The sequence below is a fragment of the Hemicordylus capensis genome, chromosome 1 (assembly GCF_027244095.1).
Source record: "Hemicordylus capensis ecotype Gifberg chromosome 1, rHemCap1.1.pri, whole genome shotgun sequence".
NCBI classification, from domain to species: Eukaryota; Metazoa; Chordata; class Lepidosauria; order Squamata; family Cordylidae; genus Hemicordylus; species Hemicordylus capensis.
The window spans coordinates 185,075,030-185,099,691 of NC_069657.1; the positions used below are offsets into that span (position 1 = coordinate 185,075,030).

The 24,662-nt window shown below is 40.4% G+C and overlaps 1 long non-coding RNA gene across 1 annotated transcript in view; it reads right to left on the minus strand.

Moving 5' to 3' along the window:
* Positions 1-661: 661 nt before the first annotated feature.
* The window catches only part of LOC128341457 (uncharacterized), a 196,953-nt gene continuing 172,952 nt past the window's right edge, over positions 662-24,662 (minus strand). Inside the window, exons 3-4 of the long non-coding RNA XR_008314421.1 lie at positions 10,296-10,402; positions 662-1,788 (exon numbers count right to left, since the gene is read on the minus strand). This is a non-coding gene — a long non-coding RNA (uncharacterized LOC128341457). The remainder of the gene's footprint in view (positions 1,789-10,295; positions 10,403-24,662) is intronic.

Genomic DNA, 24,662 nt, shown 5'->3' on the forward strand with positions numbered 1-24,662 from the left:
CTTATTGAATTCCTTATTGTAAGGAATTCATGATGAAAACTCCACTTGACACCACAAATGGATACAATTAAAGTTACATCTCTATGTGGACTTCTTCATTCACCCTTCTTGTTTCTCACCACACTTATGGCGAGTACTTTTCCTTTTCTCACCTTTGAATCCTTAGTGTGACAACAGCTCCTGGAGTCTTAATTTGCCATTCTTAGCCTTCTTCATCTTCAGACTGGCTATAAAAAGCAATTACATTTCCATATCGCCCAAACCTGTAAAGACCTGCTTGCCTATGGCAAGGAAGAGTTGCCTCCAGGTATTCAAGTAGGGAAGATATTATAAACTGGAAGGAAAATTTTTTTCCCTTTCCCCCTTTTTGACTGTCAGTATGTCACCAGCAAGATCACACAGTAAGATCAGCAAGTGAGCTAATAAACCTTGTGGACTTAATTGCAAGGTTGGTGTTGTCATCTGTACTGAATATCTGGCAACCATGTATGTTTGCCTTCAGGACAATAAGTCTGTTCTTAGCTAATATGAGAGACATGGCTTCAGTCACATCTGAATAGGAGCTGAATGGCTTCAATCATGTCTGATCAGGAGGAACTCTAAGGGGAAAGTTCCTTATGAGTTCCTTATACACAGCACACAAACTATTATGACCTTCACATGGAACATCATACATCTCACAGCACTCTACTCATGTTAAGCAGAACAGGGAATCAAGACTGTCCCCTTCACCAGCAAATCTTGACATCATTTCTAAATTTTGGTCCAACTCCAAGCAGGATTCTTAATAGCTGTATTTATTAAAATATTAGCCAATTTTTATGTTCACGGTTTCAGTGGAAAAGCAAGCAAAAGCACTGTTTATTAAAATCACAAACTGAGCAACATTCTGTGCTCATGGATATAAATTACTTTCCTTGCCCTACATCTGTATTTAATCAGGATACCACCCGCTTAATGAGAAAACAGTTCATTTTAGGCTTTTATATGCAAGATCCTAAGGTTCCCTCCTTAGTGATTACATTTAGCAACTCCCTTTCGCTGCCTGCAAGCACAGGCAGTTTTTCCATAATAAAAACTGGATTAGCATGTATCAGGAAGCGACACCACCAGCTGTCACTTTGAAATCAGACCACTCTATCCTATGCTGGAGATGATAATGGATAAACCAATAAATGACAAGCAGTTTTCCTGTATTTATCTCATAAGTGACTAAAACAAGCAAGCATCCCCTCCTCTCCTATAATAAAGCTAAATAAAAAGCCTAAAGAATCAGGCTGGAGTTACCTGCTAAGTAAGCCGCACATAACAATACTGGCAAAGGAAAGCAGAACATGGCAAATTGCATTTTCCTCTTTACATCTCACCTGTTCCTGCCTTCTGTCTCAATTACATCCAGACTTACATTTCATCTTAATACAAAACCCTTTAGGTGGAGAAAGATTTTGGTCTAATTGGATTATATTTAAGGTCCTCTGAAAACCAGAGCACTTCTGTCTTATTTCAGCCACTTCATTTTTAACCTCTTACTTCTGGCATTTGTAAATGAGTGGGCTTAGTCAGCAATTAAAAGCAACAGTTCTGTACCAGTCAACACAGCATCAGACTTGTATTACTAAAGAAAAAAGTAGTGTTCACACACAACCCTCTTTCCTTTCAGAACATTAATCAGCCAGGACAGTTGCTAGCAATTTCTCTCTTTCTTCTCTTCTTTTCTTTTCTTTTCTTTTCTTTTCTTTTCTTTTCTTTTCTTTTCTTGTGAGACTCAAAGCTTGCTTTACTGCAGTGCTGTGAATACATCAAAAAGTAGCATAAAATAATTCTGGAATTATATTCAGCACCTGAACAGTGGCTGACTAGGAATCTACACAGAATGGGATTGGTGCTCCAGTCCGAGCTCAGAATGGAACGTGGATACCCGGAATGTTCCGTTGAACAACCAGTCAAGCCATTTGTTCTGATGGAACAAGCTTGGAATGTTTTGAGTGTACTGAGCGCCATTTTGGAGGCCTGTGTTTCCCTTGCTGATTGGTTTTGGCAATGGTTTCTGGTTGGCTTGTGATCTCCTTGCTTCTTGGTTGACATATCATACAAATCAGCTTGATTTGTATGATAACAAGCCAACCAAGAAGCAAGGAGATCGCAAGCCAATTGGAAGCCAGAGCCAAAACTAGTCAGCCAGTGCCAAAATTAATCAGAGAGGGGAAAACAGGCCTCCAAAATGGTGCCTGGAACACTTGAAATGTTCCTATTTGGAATGGGGTTGTTCCGTTCCGAGCTCTAAACAGCACCTTCATTTGAGGGGTACTCTGTTTTGAGCTTGAAACACTTGAAATGGCCCGTTTCATGTCAGAACGTTTCAAGCTCATTTCAAGTTTCTGCACATCCCTATGGCTGACATATTCTGCAACAGTACAAGGGTGGATGAAGGGCTCCATTCTCGCAAAGCAGCAGAAGCCTAGCTGCACTGAAGTCTTGCTCTAGTTTGCACTGGGCTGATTTGTCCATAAATGTAGCTGCTCTGAAACCTTTGTCTGTAGCCCAGCATAGGAAGTCAGGGAGTGGAAAGCAATTTTCGCTTCTCTCCCCTCGCAAAGCCATTTTTGCTGCCAGGAGTATGTCCCTGAGCGCAGTGCAACACTCAAGAACATATTCCTTGCAGAGAACTGGGCTTTTTGGGGGGCGTGAAAATCATTTCTCCAACCTCATCTTCCCACCTCAGACTGCACAGTAACACTTCAACTCAAAAAAGCTTATCTCTGTGGAGGTGGAACCGTTCTTCTGCCCTCATAGCTCTTTGGAATATGTGAACCAGTATTTTTTATTATTTGAGTGGGATCCAGAAGGCTATGCACTTTTGTGTATTCACTGGAACTTTTAAAATCTTTCTTTCTCCCCTCAAAGGGAACTCTCCACAGTGGCATCCAATGCAAACACAGGGCTGCAGTTGGAAGTGGAAAGGAGAAACGTGCCCAGTTACAATGAAGTACTGTGTACCGCAGCCATCTTTATTGGTGGTAATTCAAAACAACATTGACAAGGATCTAAGAACCAAAGCCTATAAGATTACAAAGGATATCTAAGTATTTTTCAAATAGTTACTTGCCCTTTCACTTGTATTAGCTATTTCATGAGTTTGGTTTAACAGAGATATATGTTCAAGCGCAAATAAAGGAATCTAACAAGTAGTCAACAGGAAGTGGACGACTTTCCTAATTTGTCTAAAGGAGCAATTCTGTCAATATTTCAAATAGTCCACTGTAACTAAATAAAAGTGAGACCAATACAACTGTATTATGGCATCAGTTTTCAAAATATATGGAACAATAAGTTGGACCCAGCCCTCAGTCCAACGCTTGAAGGCTGCCACCAAAGGCTGTTTGGTGGCTGGCTTCAGTGGCTGTCTGCAGGCGACCTGCACCAGCAGCTGCGCCTCTGACTAGCCCTGGTCTCCTTTTAAGCCAAAAGCCCCCCTCAAACATGGGCTTCTGGAGCCTGGCAGCTGGAACAGCCCCCACACAGCTGCAGCTCATCAGGGCAATTGGACCATGGCTGCAGCCAGCACAGGATCAACAGGCAGTGATACTCTGCTACTCAAGACCCAAGGGAGCGTTAGCTCTGCAAACTTCCCAGCTCAAGCAAGGGAGACTTCTGCTGGTAAAAGAATAGACCCTAGCCTCCCAGCAAGCCCTCTCCTGAGGAGATAGGATCTCATGATGTCTGATCGCGTAAATACCACCAGTGAAAGATCATTTTACTCGTGGCATACTAATCACTAACTAACTAAATGTAAAGAAGACTAAACTAATGGCAACGGGTACAGCAACCAGCCTCAGAATTGACAATGAAGATGCTGAAGTGGTGGATAGCTTCTGCCTTTTAGGATCGGCTGTCAAAAGTAAAGGATCCAGCAGTCAAGAAATATGCCGCAGACTAGCACTTGGTAGGGTTGCAATTAAGGGCTTAGAAAAGATATTTAGATGCCGTGACATGTCTACACCTCCAAAGATTAGAATCGCTCTATGGATTCTTTTGAACTTTTGAACTTTGGTGCTGGAGAAGACTTTTGAGGATACCATGGACAGCCAGAAAAACAAACAAATGGCTCATAGAACAAATCAATCCAGAATTTTCACTTGAGGCACAAATGACCAGGCTCAAACTATCATACTTCGGACACATTATGTGAAGATCCAGCTCCGTTGAGAAGTCCATAATGCTGGGGAAAGTTGAAGGAAGGAGAAGAAGAGAACAACCAGAAGCAAGGTGGATGGACTCGATCACGACCACTGAATGCACCACCTTAAAGGCCAAGTTGAAGACATATCATCCTGGAGAGAATCTATCTATGTGGTCACTAAGAGCTGACACCAACTTGACAGCACTTAATCAATCAATCCTAACTACATGCCCTGTCTTCTAATATGCCAAGTGACTTAAGTCATAAAGTGAAAATATGAAATATTTTCACATTCTAAGATATTTTTGATCAATTGATTCAAATCAAACATATTGACTTGAACAAAAATCCAATTTTGAATTTGCCTGAATGTACATTCATCCAGTTTTGTCAAGTTTAAAGTTCACTCTAAACAGCTGATGTACAAATAAAATTTGAGAATGCATTTCATTAGACATAGTCATCAATACAAGGCATGCAACCTTACAGTTGTTGCAACTGCCTTCAAATAACTCAGATCTGCAAAACACTCAGCTAAGATCTATTTAGGTAGAGATTTCAATAGAATAACTGTGGATAAATCAGCAAAGTGAAAGAGGTATTAGCTCATCTATTCATAATTAATCCATATATTTTTGTCTATGCCACTTACAAGACCTGGAGTGGAGCAGATTCTGAAGCCAGCCCCCCCCCTTGAATAGACACATTTGGCTTGTTTCATGAAAGGGAAGAAAAATGTGAATACCCATCATCAATATAATTTCAAGAGCTTTTTCGTTGAGCTAGGAGCAGCTTCCCCCACCCCAGTAAAAGCAAAAACAAGTGAAAAACAATGCTACTTAGTCAAAGGTGAGAAGGAGCTGAAGGTCAGAGGGTAACTTCCACCTGGAGGAACAAAGACCAACAGAGAATGGAGAGAAACAGCAGGAATGAGATTCTGCAAACAAGCAAGCCATGGGACACATATCTCTGACTGTAAGTGATCGTTAATCTAGCATATAGAAGACAAACATACAGCAAGAGAGATGTGGGAAAGATTAAAGGAGATGTTTCAGTAAAGTACCATGAATGCTCAAGTTTATCTCATGCTGCAGTTGCATAACAAAATATTTGTTTAAGACTTTCAAATTTATTATGTAATAACAGATGACAATACCTTGTAGAAATGTAGTTAAAATGTTGTTAGAAGCATAGTAAAAACAAATGAACATTTCAGCATCAAACAACAGCCTTAGTGTTGTTCCTCCATCTCCTGTGGATCACTTACTTATATTGTTCACAACTTGAATTACACACACACTAGCAGTAATTTCAATCAACAAATGAGGTAAAAAGGTGGGGAGGAAGACGACAAGAGACAAAGGGAACCAAGCTGTGTGTTTGTGTTCCTACATTACATACTCCTTAGTAGCAAATATATTTCATGGTCTCCTTTAACTCTTCCCTACCATCTTCCCATCACTGAGTTTATCTACATATATTGCCTCTCTAATCTTTCTTTTCCTAATCTTTCTTTCTCTAATTTTTCAAGAAAGATTACAGAGGCAATATACAGTGCTGGTTATTACCTATAAAGTCCTAAACGGCTTGGGTCCGAGGTATTTAAGAGAATGCCTTCTTCTTCATCAACCTCCTGTTAAGATCATCTGGGGAGGTCTAGTTGTGGTTGCCACCAGTTCAACTGGTGGCAACTCAAAACCAGGCCTTTTCTAGAGTTGCCTTGAACATGCTTCCTAATGAAATTAGAGTTTCCCCTTCTCTGAATGTTTTTAAGGATCTAAAAACATACCTGTTCTCAGGCTTTTAGTATATAGTTTTATAGCTTTGGATTCAGAGTTTTTATTGTATTTTAAATTGTTTTAATTATTTTAATGTTTTTATATTGTGAACTGCCCAGGAACCTTTTTGTATGGGGCAGTATATAAATGTACTAAATAAATAAATCTCTTATAGAAATCTATGGTGCAGCCACCCTTAGAATACTGCATACAGTTCTGGTCACTGTACCTTAAGAAGGACATCGTAGAACTGGAAAAGGTACACAAGAGGGCAACTGAGATGATCAGGGGCCTAGAGCACCTTCTTTATGAGACAACACCTGGGCCTTTTACTTTAGAAAAAAGACGACTGAGGGGAGACATGATAGAAGTCTATAAAATCATGCATGGTGTGGAGAATGTTGATAGAGAGATGTTTTTCTCCCTCTAAAATAACACTAGAATTAGGGGGTATCCCACGAAACTGATTGCCAAGAAATTAAGGACCAAAGAAAGGAAGTACTTTTTCACATAAAACATAATCAACTTGTGGAATTCTCTGCCACAAGATGTGGCCTGGATGGCTTTAAGAGGGGTTTGGATAAATTCATGGAGAAGAGATCTATCAACAGCTACTAGAATGAGGGCTATCGGCCACCTCCAACCTCATAGGCAAGATGCCTCTGAATACCAGTTGCAGGGGAATAACAGCAGGAGAGAGGGCATGTCCTCAGCTCTTGCCTGTAGGCTTCCCAACAGGACCTGGTGGGCCACTGTGTGAAACAGGATGCTGGACTAGATGGGCTTTGGGCCTAATCCAGCAGGGGTGTTCTTATTATGTCTGACTGAGATCTAGATTTTCCAATAACTGGAAAGGATAAACAGCAACCACAGCAACAAAATGAACAACTAATCATAGAATATGATACAGTAGAAAGACTCAATTGAGAAGGGGAGATTGAGACAGAACCTGAGAGTTCCAATCAAGAAGGGGAGATTGAGATGGAACAAGGACTGAGACACTAAAGCAGATTAATAAAGGGATTCTACTTAAAAGATTGTAACTGGCAGCTGGAGAGGAGAAAATGCCAGAACCTACTGACTGGCACAAGATTGAGGGAATGCCTGAAACAGAGACAGAAAATGGATTCAGGCAACCCAAGAGGAAATTGATTTATTTCACAAAAATAAAATTTGGATTCTTGTAGAAGTACCTGAAGATTTAAAAAGCTATATGTTGCAAATGGGTTTTCACAACCAAACATGATGAAAAAGGAGATATCTAGAGATACAAAGCAAAGTTAGTTGCTAAAGGGTATGCTCAAAAATATGGAGAGGATTACAAAGAGACACTTGCACCCATGGTAAAATACACATCCATTAGATTGCTACTAACAGTTGCTGCTTCAAGAAAATTAGATGAGCATCATCTAGATGTAAAACCAGCATTACTTTATGGTGATATTAATGGAGATATATACATGAAACAACAACCAGGTTATGAAAAACTAGGACAATAAACATTGGTGTGTAAACTACAGAAAAGCATATATGGACTGTAACAAGCAGCAAGGGCTTGAAATGAGAAACTGAACAAATTACTTGTAAAGAAATGATTCAAACAAGGAGAAGTGACCCCTGTTTATATACAAGGCTCGGAGATGGCAGGTGGATATAAATATTTACATATGTGGATGATTTGATCATTTGTTTTCAATATAAGAAAGATCTTGATGAGCTAGTGAAAAATTTAAATAAAGAACTGTAGATTAAGGAACTGGGAGAAATCTCTTATTATTTAGAAATTCAAATTAAGTGGTGCAAAGATGGAAGCTTTATTCTCAATCAAAAACAAAGGATAACAGACTTAGTAGAATGTCTTGGTCTTAAAGAGGCAAATAAGGCAAACACCCTGATTACACAAAAAGCTTACTTTAACTGATAAAATTATCAGTCTGTATACAGACACAGACACAGAGACAAGCATGCCCTGGACCAGAACAGAGACAATGTCTACAGGAAAATGCCAACATTCCCCTTCTTATTGTCTCGTTTTTGAATTCCGAGTCCTAATGCTTCTCACAAGTTCTCAGATTGATTACACCACCTGGTTCTCTCTTTCACTGCATAAGAGACCCTTAGTTTATTGTTTTCTTATTTTAGTTAGTAATAAATATCAAACTCTTGTTTCTCAGTTAAAGTAAGCTTTTTGTGTAATCACTCATATAAGATAAATAATTACTCCACAATAGACAGCACACCAGGTAGGCAAGAAAGGCAAGTACACTGTGGTGTTTTTGGTTAATCCAGGCTTGCTCAACTTATTGATTCTTATTTCAATAAATAAGAAACATTTAATAGAAGGACAAAGCAGAGAGAAGGAGAGGGGTCTGATTGTTTAGAAAGCAGATTTAGATCAGATGAAATTTACTTTCTCATCAGGTCCATTGCATGGAGGATGGACAGCCTGAGTGTGTAGAATCCAGAGGAAAGAGTTGTGGCATGCAAGAACAAATCAATGGAGTTGAATCAGAAATATTAATGGTTTAATGCAGGGCTGCTCAACTTCCACCCTCCTGCAGATGTTGGCCTACAACTCCCATAATCCCTGGCTATTGGCCACTGTAGCTGGGGATTATGGGAGTTGTAGTCCAAAAACAACTGGGGGGGGCAAAGTTGAGCAGGCCTGTAATCCATTCCTTGGTGCTTTAGTTACTTTTATTCCAGTCCTGGAGTATAGGCGAGGCTAAAAAAAAAACACCAGCCAGCAGCAAGAGCACTGAAGGCAGACTGCACTTACCTCTCTGTAAATAATATCTATCTCATTAAACCAGGCCTGCTCAACTTTGGGCCCCCAAACAGTTTTTTTTAATTACAACTCCCATAATCCCCAGCCACTGTGGCCAATAGCCAAGAATTATGGGATTTTGAGGCGAATATCTACAGGAGGGCAGAAGTTGAGCAGCCCTGCATTAAACCGTTAATATTCCTGATTCAACTCCATTGTCTTGTCCTTGCATACCACAACTCTTTCTTCTAGATTCTACACACTCAGGCTGTCCATCCTCCATTTGATGGACCTGATCAGAAAGTAAATTTAATCTGATCTGGCTCTGCTTTCTAGACTGTCCGACTCCTCTCCTTCTCTCTGCTTTGTCCTTATAGACAGTATAAATGTTTTATCTTTGCTCTCTCTACAAATCTGTTTCAAGAGCTCTTCCAATTCACTTCTTATTTTGAAGGTGGTATGACTGGCTTCAGAAGCTTGGACAGCACTTGAGAGGTAGTAATTCAGTCCAGATAAGTAGATTGAAAGGGCAAGGCAGGAAGGAGTAAGGCTGGTCTGTGGTTAATCATGCACATTCTGGCTGGGGATAGTGGTCAGTGCAAAATGTCTTTTATTTTATTTTATATAGGTGCATAGGCAGACATTAATAAGTCTTTGTATGTTTCCAACCACATAACATATATCTAAGCCCTCTGCTCCATCTTTTTAAAAAATAAATGCAAGTCCTTATGTTATCTTAAAACAATATTCCCAGTAAGAAAAAAATCAAATTCTCAAAGCTAGACCTACAGCAACGAATGAGCAATTTACAGAATGGGAGAAGGTTGTTTCAAAATGGGCAGCTTGCTTTTCTGCTGTTGTTGGAAACCAAATTGCTTTTTGCACATTTCTTGCCCAGCTGCACCCCTGCTTCCCGAAAAGGACACTGACTTTGTCCCTGAGCAGTGAATAGCCTGCACTCAGACTTTCCGAGAGCATTTGACAAAGTTCCACATCAGAGATTAAGGTCTTTGTAGAGAGATTGAGGTCTACAAAAAGGAAGCGGAATGGACATAAATGTAACATAAAATGGATTGAACATCCACAAAAGGGCAGGGGGAGGGGGACAGTCATAAATAAAACTTTTCAGGCTAAAAAAAGGTAACGGGGGGACATCATTGAGCAAATATGAGATTTGTACAGAAAATCCTACAGGCTTGATTGTTTTATTCCTTCCTACGTTGTGATGAGTTAAATCAAATGAAGTGATGGTGGAACCGGTGGAAGTTATATCAAATGAAGCAGGTTTTCTGCAAGTGTCAGTACAGAAAGTGAAGGTTGTGTTCAAATGATAATCCATTAGGAGGAATGGCAGTGCCCCTCAAGCCGACACCAGACATCCCATATCCCAAGCTCCCATTGTTCAAGCACCACTCCTGCACCAATAGACCAGTTGTTCAGAAGAAATTGTCTTGGTGCACAATCCCTGCTTGTACCACAAGTCACCAGAGATGGGATTCCACTGTGAACCATTGTATGTGTGTGTGCCATTAGCTTTAAAAAATTCTTCTCTTTTTAAAATGTTACTTACTACAAGAGCTGCAATTTGATGTTCCCACTGTCTCCAAAACTGCTTGAAGTTGTTGTGGGGTGTTTTTTTCTTTTGCCAATGATTAATTGTGCCTTGCTTCCTGTTGCCTGTTAATTGTTTTATACAAGAGGATGATAATATAAGCAATAAGGTTTTATTAATGTCCCAATCAAATATATTGAAGCACATATGTGTTAAATACAAGAGCATTAAACAGGTGATTTTTCTTAAAAGAGCATTAGGTTTTAAGCATTGATCCCTGTTTATTAATCTGGGCTCTGTAAAATGATAAGCATTTGTTTAGATTGTCTGTAATAAAGAAAAGCTTATTTGCTAAAATATAGACATTCCTTCTGCAGAGAGTTCAGATCCCCATAGACAAAGAGAGGCTCTTGTCTAGTTTGGCACATGTTTTGTTTAATTCTGTAGTGTATTTAAAATAAAATATTCACTCTCAACCATGCCTCAAACAGGACTTTTCTCATCCTGAACATTTTCAAGGCTGTTACGAGAAGATGAAAATCAAATGCAAGTGGCAATTTCAATGAAAACTCTTAACCTCTGTGGCAAAATGCCTCTTTTAAGAGGATTTTTTTTCATCAAGGGTAAGATGTGAATATGAATAATTTCAAGGGGAAGCTACTTCTCTATGAACTAGGAGCTCTGTGAACTAGGAGACATCCCACTATTACTGAACTCAGTAGATAATATTAAAGTCTAACAATCCCACCAGGGTTTTAATGTGATCAGATCAAGCCTCTCTTTCTCTCTCTGCAAAAAGTGCCATTAAAAAAAAAACACTTTCCACTTCTCTATGGTATTTTTCGTCAAGAATATCTCAGAGTGCTTTTCAAGTATTAAATAATTGTGCTTCAAATTATCCCATGTGCTAGGTAAAATGCTTGCTGAAATGCAGCTCACCAGTTCTGTACACTATAGCACTGCAAGAATCTAGACTAAGAAAAGAAGAAGTACACCTACTGAAAAGATTATGAAAGAATCACAACTGTGACTTAGAATGGTTTTGCACATTTAGTGGTCAGCTGCTGTTTTCACTGAAATGTGCTTGAAAAAAACAAGGAAGGATGAGATTAAGTGGGTGTGGGGACCATGTCTATTTTCTGTAACATGCCTCTGCATTCTATTGCTACTTTTTCCCTGGCACTTTAAATAAGAGATACATCACGAAGATATATCACTTAATATCTTCCCTTCACAAGTGCACCTCCCTACACAGCGGGGAACACCACACAGGGGAAAAATTTCCCAACAGTGAACTTGCAGAGAAATAAACTCTTAAGCTTTATTTCATACTTTCCCCCGCCACACAAAGAAGATATGTGTATCACGGGTGTGGGGGAGTCATAAGTGAGGATTTCAGTATTGATACTATCCACAAAATTTCTCCATTGCTTTAGGATATTCTGTCTCTGCACAGATTGTGTGAAATGATGGACAAAAGCAGGAATGTTCCCATCAGCCACACTTAATGTGTCCTGGTTATGCATGGAGATGTTTTGGGGTGGGGAGATGTAAAATTTAACTAGGAGTTTCATATAAATGAAGACCAGATACTCAGTAGTCCAATATTTCTCCTGTGAGCTCTTGGTTTGTATCATATTACCATCCAGCAGTTCCCAATTGGAAAGTTTTTGATGGTACATCAGTTTTAGTTGTTCTTAGGACAGTAGATGTGTTAACACTGTATGTCCGTGTGAGCACTGTAAGCTTTCCACCAGCCTCTCTGGCGAGGGAGCACATAGCTGGCCTACTCACCAGGTGTGGCGAGACAAGGCAGTGGATTGGCAGATAGATGGACTGGCCGCCTCCTCTAGCCTGCTACCTCACTTACCATTTCATTGGTGGGTAGGTGGCTGTCCATGTTTACCATAGATTGCAGCAGTGATGCCCCTGCCATTTTCTGTTCTACCAAAAGGCCCTACACACACTTCCTTCTGCTCCATGTCCCCTGCCTTTTCAAACAGCAGAGAGCAGGACAGACAGATGAGGAGGAGGAGCGGGAGGTGATGACAATGAGCAGCAGTGGCCACCATCTCCTCCAAGTAGGGCAGATGGGCGGGGAGGGGGAATGACTTCCTTCGTGCACTGCTGATGGCAAAATAGGGTGATTGGGAGATGGGGGGAATTGTCGTGCAGTGTGGCAGTTCATCAAGCTGCCTCACGTGCAGGGAGAACTTGAGCTGGGCCTGCGGGAGCCAATCAACATGGTGCTTTCTGAACCCCAGAAAAACCACATTCTGGGACTGCAGTTCCCACCCCCAGTACATCTCCATGCCAATGTAGCCATAGGTGAAAGAGGATAAATAACTCAACTGTCTCTCCTGAGTGCTTTTGATGCCTGTGGCCATTAGTCCACATGAAGCTATGCTCTTCTGTCCATATTTATTTTGTTAGAATAAAAACATACAGTGTTCATAGTGTACGCCACAACTTTCCTCTATCAACTTTAGGGATTCTTCTTTTGGCATCAGCCAATACACACAAGCCTTAATTGACCTTTTTGTAAAAGCAAAGGCACAATCCAACCAAAGTTATACACTAAAGTCCCATTGGTTTTATTAGAACAGATTAAGGTATACCTTAAAAATTCTCCGATAGGAAATAATGGGATTTCAAGGGGCTTAATATTGATCGGATCATGCCCTAATACTGTTGTAAGAGTGCATGCCTGACATTTCTCTGTTGCATAGTGACAGAAGGGCATCTGTCCACCAAAAAGGGGTTTTCCCCTGAGCTGCAAATGTAATTTAGTGCACCCATACCTTGTCCATCCCTAGAGCTCCCAGTGGAACAGAGGAACTTGTGTCTTTCCACAAGTGTAGACATTGGAGAACAGAAGAAAGGAGGCAAGAAATGTCCCACTTAAAACCGCAACTATGGGAGCCCCACTTGCCCCCTATAATTTCCCCAAAGATCCTCCAACCTACATTGCTACCAAAAAAAACACCCCCAAAAACTAGCAAATAAGATGGTAAAGAAGCACTACCCCATCTTTGCTGAAGCTGCAGCAGCAGAACAGATTCAGAGTGCATCCGGGGCATTTCTGTGTATTGCCAAACTTTGGGGAAAGGTAAAGAAGGGCATATTTTTGCTTCTCATCTCCTTGCATTTTATGTGGAAAGTAGATGTAGAATCCAAGGGAAAGAGTTGTGGTATGCAAAGGACAGGGCAGTGGAGTTGAATCAGGAATATTAACAGTTTAATGAAATAGATATTATGTTCAGTCTGCTCTTCAGTGCTCTTGCTGCTGGCTGTTTGTTAGCCCCGCCTCTACCCCAGGACCGGAATACAAGTAACTAAAGCCCCATTCAAAAGCTGGCCTGGATCGAGGAATGGATTAATTAAAAAAATCACAGTAGAGACATGCAGAGCAACTTTTTGCTTCATACCTCTGCCACTTACCCCTCACAAAACTCCAGCTACACATGGTGTGGCCATTGAGACATGATGAAACAAGACTATGTATCTTGTTTCCAGATCCATGGCTGCATGAATTCCATATCCTTGCTGCAGTGAGATACCATTGGTAGTGTGGCTACTGCTCACAAATATTCAAATGAATAATTCAAACAGTAGTACTTTCAATAAGTTTATCACATGGCAGCATTATCTCCATTGCATCTGCCCAGCAACCAGGCCATGACTATGTCATCTCATCCATGGTAAGTTTCAGGAGTCCAAGCAATTACATATCGTGGCAAATAACATGGGAGAAACATGACTACTTAATCTGTCCTGTGTCATAAAGGATAAGAGTTTAGTTTGGATTTATTGATTCTAAAATGCATGGACCAACCATTCAGGAATGGCTCTCACAACTGCTTAAACAAAAAACACTGAAAGAATTTCGAAAGGATATAGTAATAAAAACATACTGGATGTAAAACACAAACAGCAAGCTAGTCCACTGCATCTGTAAGATATCAACTACACTTATCAAAGGCTGGTTTGAAAAGAATCCAGAGTCCATATGGCCGGACAGCCACTTCCAAGGATCTGGTCCACAGCCTAAAAGCAAGAAGAATGCCCCCCACCCACGACCCTATGCAGGGGTGTAGCAAGGTTGGAGCCCACTGGGCCCAGAGACAAGATTTTTTGTCTCCTGGGCCCAGAGAAAATATGTTAAAATGGGCCCCTCCCTCACTGAAGCTCAGCTCATGAAGTAAATAAATCTTAAATGAAGCTGAATAGCGGTAACAAAAAGCATAGTAAAATTATATAGATATAGATATAGATATAGATATTATTATTATTATTACATTTATATCCCGCTCTTCCTCCAAGGAGCCCAGAGCGGTGTACTACATCCTTGAGTTTCTCTTTCACAACAACCCTGTGAAGTAGGTTAGGCTGAGAGAGAAGTGACTGGCCCAGAGTCACCCAGCTAGTTTCATGGCTGAATGGGGATTTGAACTTGGGTCTCCCCGGTCCTAGTCCAGCACTCTCACCACTACACCACGCTGGCTCTCAATATAGATATAGATATAGATATAGATATAGATATAGATATAGATATAGATAACCTGTGTGCCACAATAGAACATCATCATCCTATATTATTTTGTAAAAGGTTTTGTGAATTGTGGACTGTGAATTGTGAATTGTGGATTCATTTACTGGTACTAGAGAAAGACATGCTGTTCTGGTAGCTCCAGGTCTTAACACTCACATCAGTTTTGGAGGATGAATACAACTGAAGGAAGCATGGGCGGGTGTGCGGCTGGGGGAGTCGGTCATGTGACTTGCCTCTGGGGGCCCCCCAAGGCAGTGGGCCACCAGACAACTGTCCCCCCTTGCCCCATTATAGTTACGCCCCTGATCCTATGGTGCATTCCTTCAGTTCACAACTCTAACAAGTAGTATAACTATCCTTTAGTCTGAGATTGAAAACTGGCAGAATAGAATTAAAAGATTTAAACTCTCAAAAATCGCATATGTAAATAAGCAGAAGGATGGGTCTATGTTATGCAAAGAATCGCATATTGCCATCTGTAATTAAAGCATTGTCCTTTTGACAAGTCACCTGTGCAAAGATTTCAGAACTGGCTGGAAACAGCAAAGATTTCATAGTGCTGTTTCATCCTGGTACAAGTTTATTTAAAGCAATGAAGTTATAACTTAGAAAAGTACATCAAAAGTACATTGTTTGTTTAATAAGAGGGATCCTGCCTTGTGGCGTCTTCCATTACAGCCTCTCTTTGCTTTAACTTTCATAGCATGTATCCTCACTATAGCCTTCAACACCTGAAAAATTAGTGGAAGAATTTGACTGATTATAGAGGCTGTTTTCCTTGTTCCATTGCTTGTTCTAAAAGGGATACTCAGCAGAACTTGCATTTTTTTCCCTTTCATTTTGTGCTGTCTGCATGAGTAATTACCTCCCTGATTTCTGAGATGCAATTGAGTAGCTTCCACATTAGAAAAATCCAAAGATTGATAGAGCCATCTCTCCTAAAGGATTAGTTTGCTGCTGTAATTCCACCGAGTAGGTCATAGCAAAATGCTACAAAGTTAAATTTCACCTGTTTGTAAAAGGCAGGTATTGTTACCTATTTAAAGGAATAGGGAAAGGGCTAGTAAGCTGGAGTGGGGACGCAGAGGGGAAATATTCTGCATTCCTTCCAGGAGGGTGCAGAAGAGAACTAGCTGGAAAGATTTCCTGGTTTGTGGAACTTTGCTATTTTTAAAAAATGAACTAAATATTTGGGAAGTCAGCTCAGTCCTCTATAAAATTAAGGTCTTTACATTTCCAGAAAGTTGAAGAGCATATTTTTCTTATCTTGATAAATACTGTGTTGAAACAATCCTTTCTGGAATGTTTACAGTTGCCACTTTCTTTTCCTGGCGGGGCTCATGTCATGTCAACAGCTGCACTAACAAGCAGAAATTAAACAGGTAGATATATACTTTTCAGTTTATCACCATGTTGGAAGCTGATTCACCTGTTGAATTTCTGCAGTATATCACTGTTATGGAAACTGGCACCTTCTAGAAGAAAATAATAATGCTAGGTATGCTCTGATAATTCCTAAGGATAGGAAATTGATTGAATGTCTTTTGAATGACTTAAATAAATGGAAAAAGAAATTGCAGCTTTAATGCGGCAATGTCCCATCCAGCATATCTTTGGGGAGGATTTAGCTACAAATATTTTAGTCCAAAATAAATTAATATCTTCTATAGTTCTATATAGAAGAAATATATATATTTCTGCAAGTAGATGTTTGCAGTTTATCAAAGTTAATTTGAACATTGTTTATTCTCTTAAACTATGCCAGTCTATATAAAAACTATGACATTGTATTTATTAAACTGAGATTTTTAATTTGATGCAGCTGTTCTATGGAAGGTTTTGCAAACATTTAGTGTTAGGGGTTCCCCCCCCCCCTCCATAAAAATCCATTTTCCAAATGTCTGAATAATGACAAAAGACCTTCTAACAGAATATTAAGGCAGGGAATTCATCTAAACATCACAAATGTAATCATAAGTACAGCAAGCTGTAGCTGAAAGTCTGATTAATATTGGCTTGGTATAATGTTGTTGGGACGATTACTCTTGACATTTATATATATACGGGGAAAGGCTATATGCATGTGACTACAATACATTAAAATGTATTTTTCCTTCTGAAAGCTCAATGTTTAGAAATTTTTAAAAGAAATGTTTGAGACGCAATAATCTTTAATTGCAAATCAGAAAAGGAGATAAGAAATTTTAGCACGAAACAAATATTTATTCATATAAAATAGGCTGGAAATAAGCAAAAATGATTGGGCTTTCTGAATGCAAAAGTTTCCCTGTCAACATTTCTGCTTTCCTACCTGAGGTGCACTATACACAGGCAATGATAGTATTACAAATGCCAAACAGTGCTATTAAAGTTCGTGGGAGTTCACACCACTGCCTTCAACTTAAACTCTTGATCAAGGACTAAACATGCCTTCAGTCTTGTTCATTTCTCTTACCTCTAAACTACTGCTAGCCAAGTCTATTCTCCAGCAGATGAAAAAGATGGGGGGGGGGCAGAAAGCACCCAACCAGACAAGCAAAAAATGAGACACAGTCTCATGGTGCTGTGAAGCATTTATTGAAGCCCAACATGTTTCAGCCTAAAGGCCTTCTTCAGGGGCAATAATAAAATAACATTTTTTAAAAACACACAATTAAACCACTTCATGGAAACACCTTTGGAACAATAGAAAATAATATAAAATGAAGACAGTCACATGTCAAGCTCATGTTAACTTACATTTGTGATATTTCAAAGAGACCTTGAGGAAAGATCGATGACATCTGCTGCTGTTGGCGTGGCCAGCATATTCCAGGCAGCAGCAAAGTCCAGATGGGCTCTGCTGCATGTGGACATAGAGCACACAGCAGATGAGCAGTCATCAGTCATCAGCTACCAGGTGGGGGAATTGCTGTCCAGGCAGCCAAACCCCTGCAGGGGCTTCATGGTCACCAACAACGGTTGTGTCCATACACTTCATGGCACACACTCTGCACCTGTTTGTGATGGATGCACTTGGCATCAAGGAGGCGCGAGTGAAAGAGCGTAGGGGGCTGCTGCTGCCATGGCTGCTCTTGTGGAGAAGTGCCGCAAGATGGCAGCCTATTTCCACTGCAGTGAGAAGGGTAGGCAGATGGTCCGAGAGAGACAGCATGAGCTTGGCCTACCTTCTCACATCATCCCTGGGGATGTTGAGAATGTGGTGGAGCTGCACCTTTCTCTTGCTCCAGCGCCTGCAGGAACAAGAGGCAGGCATCTATGCCCTGGCAAGGAACTGTGGCTTGGGAGTGTGCGACCTGCTCACCCCAGACCGGAAGCTCATTTCCGAGTTGGTCTTGGCACTCGAGCCATCCGTCCTTGTGATGAGCAGCTTGTGTGCTGAGGCAGAAGCTCTGAGCCAGGCTTTGCCCGCTACTCTTCTCCTTGAGAAGATGATGGGCAAGCTCCAGACCACTCTAACCATTGGGGAAGAAAGTGCCCTGGCAGGTGGGTTGAGACTGGAGTTGTGGATCAGCTCAGCACCAGGTTGGATCAAGGCAAAGAATGTTTTGGCCTGCCTGTGTGAACCAACCATGAAGGGCAATATTGTCACTCCTGGCGAGCTCCTGGTTCAAGAGGTGAGGCAGATAGAGGAGAGGAGGCTGGGTCAGAACCAGGAGGAGGGTGCTGGAGCAACTACTTTTAGTGTGCAGTCCACGCCCAGCAGCAGCACCGCTTCCCAGTCCAGCAGGATGGTGTCCCTGGCAGGATCAACGCAGTTGGCACATCCACCCATTCGTTCCAACCCACCCATTCGTTCAAATGAAGATGCCTTGGTGCCTTGCCAGGGGTATGGGAGGTGCAGACTGTGCCCTGCACTGGTGCCAAGCAGAGTTAAAGAAAACTCAAATGAATGAATTGTGTGTCCCTCCTATCTCTATTAAATCTGACCATTTTTTCTTGACTCAACGAGCTAGAGATCAGCTAGAAATTGTATGAACTTGAGGCAATTAGTCATCTTGAGGACCAGCTATACTCAAGTATTTGACCTTGGGAGGTATAGGCAAAGGTTTTACAACCTACCTTTCCAAGAATCTGGCAAAAATTTATGATCGAGAAAATATTGTTTACATCAGCTGATGTCAAAACTCCCTGTGTCTTTTAAAACTGTCAGGTTCCTAATAGTAATGCAAGAGATCTTAGCAAGCTAGCTACACATTTAATTAATTGAAATTCAACCTCCCTAGACAAATCACAGATGCTCTCCATATTTAGCATGGTATCTCTTAGACAGCTGTGCTAATCTATGTAGTAACATTACCCTGTAGCTAAACATCTGGACAGTGCTGAGTGAGTGAATAATACTTATTGATTCTGTCAGACATACCCACAGGTTGCATCACATCAAGGGAAAAAGAAAAAGAAACAATATTTGACACCTAATATGTTGCCCAATATATATTATTTTAAAAAAACCACCAGTTTGTGCAATGTATAGGCAATAGTTAGATCCTTTATCCCTGAAACTTGCTGATATCAAAACACTCAATTTTCCCATTTCAGTTTTCATAGTTTTCTTAAGAATGAAACTTCATGCTATAAGACATGGGATTGACACTGAAAGTGGCATGTCCTTGTTGAGTTCTCCCTTCACAGCATGTAATAACACTTATCCAATGACATGAAATCACCAGCAGCAACTGATGATGCAGAGTATGAGCAGCAAGGCTATCAAACCCACATCAGTACTCCCCTCCATAACTGTAAAGGAGGTGCCATTTGGGGCATACATTAGGCTGCAATCCTTAACATACTTATTCGAAAATCAGCCCCACAGAACACAGTGGAACCTGTTTGAGAAACATGGGTAGGACTGCACTGCAAGTCATAAGTTACACTAAGGTGCAAGGCATCTCTTTGGATAAAGCATTTTTCTGTCATAATGGCCATGGCACAATCATTGCAGCCCAAGATCATAACAGAAAGACAGTGAGTTCTGCCTGAGTGAGGGCTGAAGGGTCAGGCCTTACATAACACACTACACTTAGACAAAAACCCTTTGGGAGCAATAACCAACAAAGCATTTTTATTACTGCACAAGATTGGCCCAAATTGTTACCATAAAATACATTTAAATCGCACTTACAGGTTTAGATTGAAAGTGAATGAGATACGTCACATCAGAGGAAAAAAGAACAGAGGCAAAATAAATCCTTTTTATACGTGGTTCTCAGGTTAGTTCCTGTAGAGAAGCACTGAGTAATAAAGTGTTTTATAAATCAAAGCCGGCTGAATAGTTCCAATTATCCAGTGAGCATCCCAGCAATAGTGACAAATAGGGCTGTTAACCTATTAAAGAATGTTTAGTTGCTTAAACATCTGCCTTGTTGCCATTAATTAATCAATTAATTAATTATCAAATTTAAATAAATGCATGTTACCAAGACCCAAAGATAAGTGCCTTCTTGGGAAACTTTTAAAATTGTACACCTTTTGAAGTTCACAATTTAATTAACAAAAGTTATCATCCCCCTTAGAAGGGAAAAAGGCATCTTTAAGATTTCTTTTTCCCTCAATGAAAATTGTCTCCAAAAAAAATCAAGCAAGCATCATTGCCTAGTTTCACCAGTTAAAAGAACACTGACTAATGGCTTTGCTTGATTAACATAAACTAAATAAAATGTGCAGTCTTAGGCTACAATCCTATGCCCTCTCAACTGGGAGTAAGCCCCATTGTACACAATAGAACTTAAAGTAACGTGTGCCATCGGGTCAGTTTCGACTCTTAGCGACTACAGAGCCCTGTGGGTGTCTTTGGTAGAATACAGGAGCAGTTTACCATTTCCTCCTCCTGCGCAGTATGAGATCATGCTTTTCAGCATCTTCCTATATCGCTCCTGTCCTATATAGTCTGGGAAACATACAAGCGGGGATTCGGATCGGCAACCTCCCACTTGATAATCAAGTCATTTCCCCCCTGCGCCATTAGGTGGCTATAAAGTGTGCCATCGAGTCGATGTCGACTCCTGGCACCCACAGAGCCCTGGGGTTGTCTTTGGTAGAATACAGGAGGGGTTTATCATTGCCATCTCCCACACATATGAGATGATGCCTTTCAGCATCTTCCTATGTCGCTGCTGCCTGATATAGGTGTTTCCCATAGTCTGAGAAGAATACCAGCGGGAATTCAAACCGGCAACCTCTGGCTTGCTTGTCAAGTCATTTCCCTGGATTGCACTGCTTGTGACAACATTTTTACCAAGGATTTCCATTGGCTCCTCATGATGGTTAAATCATGGGGACAGTCTCTTTTCCTAGATCCACAGTTACTTCCTTTTAACAAACCTTTAATGTGCTTTAATTCCTCTTATGCTCTCACAGTTTATGGTGCATGAGAGTTGTTAGTAAGTATATAGGGTCAGTGAGTGCTGTTAGAGATTTCTGGCCTCGGAGCACCTGGCAAAGCAGTTGTGTGCCTGAGTGAACATACATGCTGATTTTGAACGTTCACTATGTAGCCACTGAACCACTTTCGGAAGACTTACAATAGTGTAGTAAAATGGAGTTAAGTGTCGCTAAAGTGTGTGGGGTTGTTGTTTTTTTAACTATTGATGAGCCCATGTGACCATTTTGCCACCCATTTTGCCACCCATTTTTGCCACCAAAAGCATTAACCCTATTCATCAAACAGTGGTGGCAAACCTTTCTTGACAAATGTGTCACAAGCCCTATGTCACTCGGATGTGTGCTACAGCACATACACAGCCCGACCACCTACTGAGTTGAGGAGCTTGCAGGAGAGACTGTGTAGGCCTGAGACACAAACTGAAGTGCAGCAGGAACAGAAGTATAAACTATCCTTTTGGCCAGATCACAATCAGGAAGCTGTGATCGTGCAACTGTACAAGAATCACAGAGTCAGTTAAGTAGTACTTTGTATTTAGATGAACTGATATTCCAAAAGCAAAATGTGAGGTTTTATGGTTTCACAAATCTCTTCCTCAGACTGGATGTACAGTGTTCTGTTTTGTTTTAAAAGGACAAAATTAATCTGTTTTAACCTAATTATTTCTGTAAGTACCTCCTCTCATTTTAATTGGTAAATTCTATTTTCTTCCGCAAATGTACACCATATGAACAATGCAACAGCCAATCTCATCTACCCTAACTACTACTACTCATCTACTCCCCAGAGCTACTGAGCAACTTATAACAAAGAAAGGGAAAGAAATACAGAGCAAGAGGAAAAATAAGAAAAGAGAAAGAGGTGCAAGGTAAACCAGCCCTGAGCTAATTCAGGTACATGAGCTTCAGTGCTTGAACAAATCCACATACTTCTGTATGTATGGAGAGAGAGAGAGAGAGAGAGAGAGAGAGAGAGAGAGAGAGCAGACCAAGGTAAGTTGGGTATAACATCATGCCAGCATTCAGAATAAGGATGTGTGCTAGAGTAACATCTGGGATAAAATAGAAGAATGGTTTATCTTCTATAATAATAATAATAATAATAATAATAACAACAACAACAACAACAACAACAACAACAACAACAACAACCCCCAGTGAGGCACTACCTTGGCGTGGTTGTGAGGCTTGCGTGCTCTAAGGAAGGTGAGAGCTATGCCAGAGGTCCAACCATACTGGACAGGTCTCACCAGAGGAGCCAGACAAAGAGTGCCTCTCCCATCAACAATATGGTGAGACGTAACTTTAATAAATCTATACCGGATCGGTCGTCGCCCGGGTCAACGAGGACCGCGCCAGGTGCTATAGTCCCTGGACATCTGGTGGCAAGTGGGCAACAGGACTCAGGATCTTCAGTTGAGCAACCAGGGCTGAAGACAGCAAAGTTACTGGAAGAAACGTCGCTTAACCAAAAAAACTATATGAAAAATGCCAACAAGGAAATAATGATCTGCTATTACAAGTCTAGTCCAACTAGAAGAGGTTATTTAAAAAGAATGTACCAAATTTGGAAAGAGAAGCATCTAGATACAGAAATAAAAGAACAAAGGCTAGCAGACCAGAGAAGATTCATAATAAGAAATAAAGTATTCACAGAAGTTGAGCTGGAAGAACTGCAAAGCACAACACAGGCTCAAGATATGGAAGAAGAATTACCACGAACTGAAGAAGTTGCTCAGGTGCAGGTGGAGGAGGTGTTGGAAACAGAGGATGCCACTGTTGCTGAACTGTTCCAAATCAAAACCAGGCAACCTCCCCTTTGCCTTCACCTCAAAAACCCGAATGCTGTTTAACAGAAAAGCAACAAGAACTAAAGAAAAAATAACTGCGCACACGAACCAAACAACCACCAGGGTTTGACTTCCAGCTCTGAAAACAGTTGCCAAAAAACAACTTGCTCAGACATTAAAAGATGTCAATGCTGCACTTGCAGAAATAATAACCAATAATTTGCAAGAAACAAACCAACTAATGTACAGTGCAGCAACAATAACAACACAAGAGCTTGGATATAAAATCAGTGGACCTGTAAAAAAAGAAAGTAGTACATCACCTAAATGGAAGATTAGATTAGAAAATAAAATCGCCAGGCTTAGATCAGATGCTAGAAAATTGAAAGATATGGAAGACAAGAAGCTGAAGAATGAAAACACCAAACAGTATCTGATCCAAAAATACCACCTAGATTCAAGGAAAATTAGAGCAGTCCTGGAAATAATAAAGCAACAAATAACAGCAATGTCAAAGAAAATTAGCAGATACGAAGCCAGAATTACACAACACAGGCAGAATCTCCAGTTCCAGTCAAATCAGAGACGTTTCTACCAAAACATAGAAGGAGAAACTGCAAGAAACATAGAAACACCAAATAAAGAAGAAACAGTGCAATTCTGGAGGAAATTATGGGACAATCCAATAGATTATAATAAAAAAGCAGGCTGGGTGAAAGAGGTTGAAAAATATAACCAACAAATGCAAGATCTAATCATAACACCAGAATTAATAAGTGAAAGAGCAAAAAAAAAAGAGAAATGAGAAAACTATTCAACACCAATGAAACAAAGCAGGCCTACAAGAAAGAACAAGTCAAGAACTTAGCAGAAAAATGGAGAAATAAGCCACTGCATGGTCAATATTTGCACAATATAAGTGGAAAATCAGACATCACCAAGACCTGGCAATGGCTTAAGAATGGCAACTTGAAGAAAGAAACAGAGGGTTTAATACTGGCTGCACAAGAACAGGCACTAAGAACAAATGCAATAAGATCAAAAGTTGAAAAATCAACAACAAACAGCAAGTGCCGCCTTTGTAAAGAAGCAGATGAAACCGTGGACCACCTAATCAGCTGTTGTAAAAAGATCACACAGACTGACTACAAAGAAAGGCATGACAAAGTAGCAGGGATGATAGACTGGAACATCTGCAAAAAATACAAGCTACCTGTAGCCAAAAATTGGTGGGACCATACAATTGAAAAAGTGGTAGAAAATGAAGATGCAAAAATATTATGGGACTTCCGACTACAAACAGACAAACATCTGCCACACAATACACCAGATATAACTGTAATCAAGAAGAAAGAAAAACAAGTTAAAATAATCGACAGCAATACCAAGGGATAGCAGAATAGAAGAAAAAGATATAGAAAAAAATAACAAAATACAAAGATCTACAAACTGAAATTGAAAGGCTGTGGTAGAAGAAGTCCCAAATAATCCCAGTGGTAATTGGCGCTCTAGGTGCAATTCCAAAACAACTTGAAGAGCACCTCAACACCATAGGGGCCACAGGAATCACCATTAGCCAATTACAAAAAGCAACATTACTGGGAACAGCCTATATCCTGCGATGATATCTATAATAATAACAGCAACAACATTGATAAT